This window comes from Pecten maximus, chromosome 1 (genome assembly GCF_902652985.1).
Source record: "Pecten maximus chromosome 1, xPecMax1.1, whole genome shotgun sequence".
Taxonomy (NCBI): Eukaryota; Metazoa; Mollusca; class Bivalvia; order Pectinida; family Pectinidae; genus Pecten; species Pecten maximus.
The window spans coordinates 33,321,706-33,329,761 of NC_047015.1; the positions used below are offsets into that span (position 1 = coordinate 33,321,706).

Below are 8,056 nucleotides of genomic sequence, written 5' to 3' on the forward strand. Positions count from 1 at the left end.
CAAATTTTCTCCAGGGTAGCCATTTTGAAAATAGGTGAATTTCGCAGTAAAAATTATCAAAAATCTTAAATGTTTACCTGTTTACTATTATTACGTGAACTTTTGGGAAAAAAATCAATCGGACTTACGAAATTTATATCAACATTTCTTATTGATAGTTACCTATCAGGCTACATATCTATTTTCTCACTTCATAACATACTGGCCAATCAGTGGCTGCCAGACATTTTATCCTTGGCTCAACTTTCTATACACAGGGGCTGTTTCAAAAATATATTTTTTCAATTGGTTGGTTGTTCCCTATAAGAGTTTGACATTTGTTCTGGTTATTTTGTACTATTTAACGTTCTATCAGCAGATGTGCTCAAAGATGTTATTCTTGTTTCCTTCCACTTCCATATTTGTTGTGTTAACGGAAATAGTAATTCCGATATAATGTTAAGGTGTTAGCTTTGGTCTGTTTTATTTTAACCTTAAATAACTCCCTCCCAATTAACAGCCATGTGGTGTCATTATCACGTATCTACTTTGCTTTTGACATTTGGACCCAAATAACCATGACCTCTGACCCAGTTACATGACCTTTAATCTTGACCTTTGACCCAAGCTGGAATGAACAGGTGGTACAGTGGTACCACACTCGCCTTTCGCCTAGCGACCGAGGTACCCGATAGGACGTAAAAATGTAAGGGTTCACCTGCCTGCCCACTTTGCTTTCCTCCTACACTTGCATCTGGCCAACAAGCATGATTAATGATTTCATATACAAATAATGTAGTTTGTTTTGCAATTGTCGTAAGATGAATACAGTTTATATTATATTACCGATTTTCCTTGATCTTTGGTGAGTTGTCTTGTTTACTCCCTACTATTTTTACATCAAGATATCATAACAAAATATTTATAGAGAAAAAACATAATTTGATATGGATCTTTAAACCCAGTCCCTCGATATTTGGTCAATCGACTCACTGCATAGTTTCAACCATTTTTTGTTCGATGTAATGTCTTTAACATAAGATTTATTAGTGAAAAACTACATTTGATTTTGACCTTTGACCCAGTGGCCTTGAACTTTGGTCAGCTGAATCCTTGTTTAATTCCGACCAACTTTTCTTTATCATATCAAAACGTTCATCAGTGAAGATGAAAACGTTGACATTGACCTTGATTTTTCACCTCGGTTTGCATTTTTGTGAACTGAACGTCTTGACAATATTCATGTAAATCGGTCAGTAAGAACTTGTTATCCGTCGAGAACTACAGTTGTGGACCTTTCTGATACGGAGTAATTTCATTTCTGGAAGACACAGGTTGCTAGCAGGGTCCTGAGCTGATATACCCTTTTTCTCTCCATATAGCTTGTAGATAACTGAGTCTTATCAAATGCTTCCTTCTGAATGAAATGCTCGTATGCACTTTTTTCATGGTCTGGAGCTTTCAAATCTGTGTTTAAGCCAATGCAACAATAATATGTACAACACTATTCGTTGTATTTATATTTGTGATTCCATAGCAAACACGGAAATAACGAACATTTATACACAACGAACGTTTATATATAATGGTATATAATACATTGCCTTTAATACCGAATATCCCTCTGGGTCTCACTGTACAAGTTTATTGTTAAAAGTACTATGGTCTTTATCATCTAGTCTTCCCCAAACCTGTACGCTACATGTACTTGTCCAGCTTTTGTACTGATTCAATGTAATGGACATTTCTTAGTGTGCACCATATCTGACAAAATAAATTGACAATGGTTTGAAGTCGATCATAATGGTAGAAAGTTGATCACTACCCACATAGGGATGGCAACTAAGACACGTTTGACTGTACACCAAGGAAGATTTCATGACATTAATGACTTCAAAGAAACTGATCAATTCTAAACATATTTTATTACATACACTAATTCACAGTCATATCATCATGAAAAATACTTAGGTACCATTTATGGCGGGGAGTTCTCAAAAACAGATCACACTGGCACTGATTCTGATTGATACAAAAACAATTACTAGTAAATAAAATCAGGATGTAAAGAAGTAGCTATCAAGATGTACATAACCTCATAACACAACAAATACAATGTCGATACTGCCAATAAAATTGGTCTCTCCATGTCCATACACTTCATGGCTATGTCAAAGTTCTGTATTTTCTGCAATTAAGAACTGTTAAAGATATGTTTTTGGCCAGTTTTAACGCTATACAAGAGGCCCTTGTTATTAGCCGTAATCTGAATTTTGATAAACATGAAAATAAAATAATTTAGTTTTAACTATACAAATAGAAGTGATCAAGCAAACAGCAACCATGAATGATCAACACATTATTGTATTGTTGTAATTTGTCTAAAACAATAAACTACCTTTTCATGGTAACAGTATCAATATTACAGATCTATTCAGAGTTGGAAAATATGTTGTACTATTTTGGTGTTGTTCTAGTACCTTCATCATTCCATCGCATTCTTACTTTTTAACATATTTTGATTGGTTACACAGGCAAAATGTCTTCAATTCAGGTCAAATTCAGGTGAATTTCAGGTCAATATTTGTTCAGGTCAAATTGACCTGAGATATTTTGCCTGTGTATGTCTATTAACAATATTTTCACTTTTCCGATGTCTCTGCAGCCCATATCGATATGAAGTTAGTGATGACTTCTTGTACATCTTGTACAACTTTTAGGTTCTTCATCATCTGATAGAAACTCAGTTTTTCATCTAATTCCAGACATGGAAATTCTGCACTTGACTCGTTCGAATTATAGTCTTATAGCATTAAATGCCTTTCTATACTTTGTCACGTGTGTTCTGGTTGGACAATAGAAAATGCGTATTTACAATAACAAATGATAATATGTAACATCTTTAACAAGAATCTAGGTTACAAATTCCATACTCTCCCAGACCACACGTTCGCTCAAAATCCTAGCAGAACTTTGCTGCACTGCGGAATTCCTCACAAAATCAGGCTCCGCTATAATATTCCTTCAAGACCGCTGCTGTAAAATTCCTAAGTAGGCAACTTACTCCTATATCGCATCACTTGCAGAAAAAACCACCTGAATGCAGATAAAAATTGTATAATTATCCTATAGAATCTTTTTCAATAATCAGTAACGAAATATAAACTATCGCAGTAAATAACGACATGCTATATTACAAAACAGATCATACATACTTTATACTGCATTGACAAAAATAAAATACTTTAACCAAATGCTATTGATAACAAAACAATTATACTTATATGATATCAAACAAATGAAAGTAATATTCAGACATTATTCCATGTTTATTGCAAATACACAACAGCGTTCCGTTAGAACTGATGTGAAATTCAAATTTGCTCTATTCATGTTTATTAAATGTACCTATTATCGACCCTTGATACAAGTTACAATTGAAACAAAAACAATCAACAACCGATTGAACCACAGCTATGTAATTGATACTATCATCATAATTAATGAATTGTTAAAACCAACTCTTACTGGTCCAACCGTTTCTTTTTGCTGAGGTCCTAATGGAATATCCATGTGGTTTCATAAGGATTCCATACTTCATCAGGTCTAGGAGGCACACCAAATCCTGAAAATGGCAATCGGTATTACAGTATAAACAATGAAGTTCTTCTAGCAATTCTGCACTGTTTCTATACCATACATTTAAACTTTAATTCATAGCTACATCACGGTTCAACAGTGAAGTTTGCACTGTTTTGTTTTATTATTGCATATATATCAAGTGAAATCACCTGATGAACAATAATAATCGGTTTCTGCTAAATTATATCATTGATGTTTATCAATGATTATAAAAGGGAAATATTTTGCTATTGATCAACAGTCTGGCTATGTTAATGTTTTGCATTATATGATAACGTATGCACACAACACACCACACACCTATAAACAAAAATGGCTTTCAAAGTTAATTGACTGCAGTTAAAAAGGGTTACACTGTCGGTCATAAAATCAAAGATGGCCAAATAGACAAAAGAAAGATCTCAGAAGTTTGATATTGCGAGGCGGCAACAAGCAAGTCCTGGTAATAGTTATCTAGACGATGTTTTCTGCTGCATTGCCAGCAAGTGTGTATTGACAGACGAGGCAAAGTCTATGGCAAACTCTAGAACGAATATTCATATCATGCCTACACTCTACTCTCTGGCTGACTGACGACAACCATCTCTTCAGAAATCGTGCGTCCGTCTTATCGTTATCACAGTTAGGTTATTAAGCCCTGTCTGTTCTATATCTCTAATCTTATAATTTTATAGTATTGGGAATATATATTATAAGGAGGTCTCGTTGAAACAAAACTTCATTTCATGATTATAATGTCTACAAAGTTTAAAAGAGATACAATGTAAGTGGGAAAATGTAGGAGGTCGCCGGATAAACAAATGTTTAAGCTTGACGGACGGACAACGCCATACAATATTACTCATGTCAAATTTGTCTGGCGTATAAGAACTGTTCTGTTATCTCTCCCTTTGATGAAACAATGGGTTATGTATCTAGCTTGTAAATACTAATAATGAACTATTTTTGTTATCTCATCCATTTGTTGAAACATATAATTGTGTCTCAAATGAATACTTTTACTGAAACGGCATGCACTTATCGATTATAAATAACAATTCGTTTTCCTCATAAATTTAAGGCCAAAGTTACCTTCAATGTTTTAACCGTGTAGTACATAATAATAGGAGTCTGGAAACACTCGAACATCTCGCAGCTTGTCCCGGTGTGTAGGTTTTACCTATGGATGTGAGAAGTTCACAGCGTGGCCATTGACCACTGGACAGCTACAAAATATTGATATTGAATATTTAAGATACAAATCAGTATTAAATTTGATCAATAAATTCAGAGCCACAATAAGAATATTATACTTCTCTAACGACTTATAGTGTAATAATATAATATTTTAAACAGAATTGCATCACAGCAATACAGGTAAGTAATATTCGTAATTCTGGTTTAAAGCACACGTGAAACACAGGAAAAATCAAGAAACTAAACAGAGAGGAGGAAATCCAGATGAGTAAATTGTAAGCAGTCACTTGTCCCAGGTGTTTAAAACACACAAAAGCATTCATTTCCACATATACGAGTTAAAAGTAAACATATAAGTATTACTTGGACTGACAATCATATTATATATGTTTATCATTGCCATATCATGTGTTCATATCAAGGTATACATTTGTATGTTCTACAAATTACAATTATTTATTTATCTAATGATCACTTCCTTATCTATCAATCACTTACCTCTTTAAGTAGAATTTTGTTACTGTAACTAGCATCATATGGCTGCAACTTTTTGCCTCAGTTAGAATTAAACAGAATGGATCTTATCGTGTTTCACATGGAAGCAGATGCATTGTCATGTACTCTAATTTAAGCGATGCCATATCTGCTACACCTAAAATATTAAGCCTGAACATATTTTCTATTAGTAATTTTTACAGTTATATTCCCATAAAAGCCTTTGCTGGGATAACAAGATTATATTCCGGCGAGACACCCATATAACGATACTTTAACCTCCACATTTTGTGTGCAACATCACCATCTTTCCATAAACAAGAGGCCCATGAGCCTGAACGGACACCTGAATGTTGATATATTTTGGTAGATTTGATTCCTGTGATCTTGAATTTGAGGTCAATGTGTTCACACCAGCATGCCAAAGGCCAATCATCAGGTTTCTATGTGTGTTGGTTCTCCAGAATACATTTAAAAGATTTTAACACATTTGAATCTGGTGGCCGTAAATGAAGGTCAAGGGTATGCTCATTCATTTGAACCATCGTTATAGCCCTTTACCTCAGTATGTTATAGGCCTAATATACGGTTTTAGGCCTCTGGCTTCATGAGAAGTCGTTTTAGCACATTTGATCCTTGTGACCTTGAATGAAGGTCAAGGTAATTCACTCAAGTATTAAACTAGTCACGTCTGCTGTAACTCAATGCTCATCATGTCATTATCAACTTACCTAGCGACGCCCCTTCAATTTGCCCTGTCAGTACGAGAATAGGGATCATTGATAGCCAGCTGATGGTCATACCAGAACAGGTAACCGTGACCTTGGGAACTGCGACATCAAGAACAAACTGCTTTTTGATGCTTCGAGCTGGAGCGATCATCGAGGGTTTTGTTGAATCTTAATCATCAGGGATCGCGATGACGTCCTTTTCATGGTCCCTGATAGGGATTTAGGGTGACAGATCGCGATGTTTGATCTTGGACGGACGCGGTAACCGTGAGTCGACTGTAGAGTATAAAGTTGTTAAAATGAAGTCAATTTTTAAAGCTTTAAGGAACGCGATATTAATTTTGAAATAAGTTTTGCCAACCACTTGATTGCCTTCGCCAACCCTTACTGCTCTCAGTGAGTCGCTTAAGACTACTCTAGTTTGGGACTATATATTCTTACTAGTTTATAATTAGTTTAATTAGTAATTCATGATTACTTAACCTGATAAACAACATTTTAATACGCCAATATGTTTACAAGTATTCCCTCACATACCTTCAGTATAAAGGGTTTCCGTGTATGTCATGTTTAATTCAAGGTTACAGAGGTCGTGGGAGTCGCAGCATTTTACTACTCTGATTGAATTGTGAGACACCCAGCTGAAACACTGAAACAAGAACATCGGTATATCACACTTAACCAGCGATATCATCTCCAATAGACCATCGTATTTTATTTAGTATATTAATATAAAAAGGATCCAAACTAACGGTTACAATAAACATCACAGAAATACGTTCTGATAAGGCGCAACTGAAATATAGCATGCGCGACATGCATTTTTAGCATTGGAAATGTCTTTATCAATGTCAGCAGTTGTGTACATGTATGTAGTTTATGCCCACATCAATACCGTTAAGATTTTATTTCTGAAACACCATACCTGATCAATGGTGACTTGTGCTGGAGGAAGACAGCCATACAACATACTTTCCTTTTTCTCTCTACCCTCTTCCAATGACACTTTCAAGGAGACAAAACACTTGGTGTTTGGCTTTGTTATACATGTGTTTTTGAGGGCAGTTGTTTAACAGTGATCACAATAGCATCTCAATCCATGAGCTGAAAATAACACAGTGGATATTATATCATAATTACAACATGCATTTATAACACAATGTATTCATGATTTTGAAGTTAAGTTCAGTAGCAGACGATAGTTCAAGGATCTGATGTGCCCCTCTTTTTGCTCATAGTTTATGATACTGTAATTACAGAAAAGAAGTAACTTCATCATTTGACAAGTGAGAATATCAAATATATTATCATCACCACCTGTACTTGTTCCAACTGATGCCTCCCCCTCCCCCGATTAAAACACAAAAATATGCAAATAGGCATCAATATATATGCAGTACACCCCTAAAAATGTTATTCAGGGTCATCAACTTTAATATGATGTGTATACTAGTATATCGACCTACTTTCTCTAGACAGCTACAATTTATAAAGTATATCTTTGGAAATAGCCACTGTATGAAGATATCACGATGTCTCTCAAATCTTATCAAATTAAGTACCGGTACAATGCAGAAAATTGTTATTGTTATATCAGAAGAAATGTCATTTGACAGATCTTAAAGATTATACATATGTATCTAAAAAAGCTATTTATATCTACACCTTTTCTGTAGATATAATGTAAATATATGTATTATGTATAAGTTGTAGTTCAGTCACCAGATATCATCAGTCATGTTGAACATATCCATCCCAGTTGTACTATAGTCTGTCAGATTTATTACTTCTTCCTGTTTAAACAGTTTAAATAGGGCGGTGTCTGTGAGGGTGTAACTAATGAGTGACCAGGGAGGAATGAGCGTTCTGTAACCTTGGGATATTTAACCCCATGAAAAATTTCACTTTGGTCGGACGAGTGCATATTACAGAAAAGCACTGCTGAAGTTGCACTGACTGTAGTATACACTGCATGGAATGTCCAGGGAGATTTTTTCACGCCGAAAATGCGTTAATTAAGTCTTTTTTTTTAA

General features: G+C 34.9%; 1 long non-coding RNA gene across 1 annotated transcript; it reads right to left on the bottom strand.

Annotated features, from left to right (window-relative positions):
• Window positions 1-1,821: 1,821 nt before the first annotated feature.
• Window positions 1,822-6,269, bottom strand: LOC117330907. The gene is made up of 3 exons (XR_004533419.1): window positions 4,693-6,269; window positions 3,508-3,604; window positions 1,822-3,075 (listed from the first exon to the last, which is right to left on the bottom strand). It is a non-coding gene; the product is annotated as an uncharacterized LOC117330907 (long non-coding RNA).
• Window positions 6,270-8,056: the final 1,787 nt, after the last annotated feature.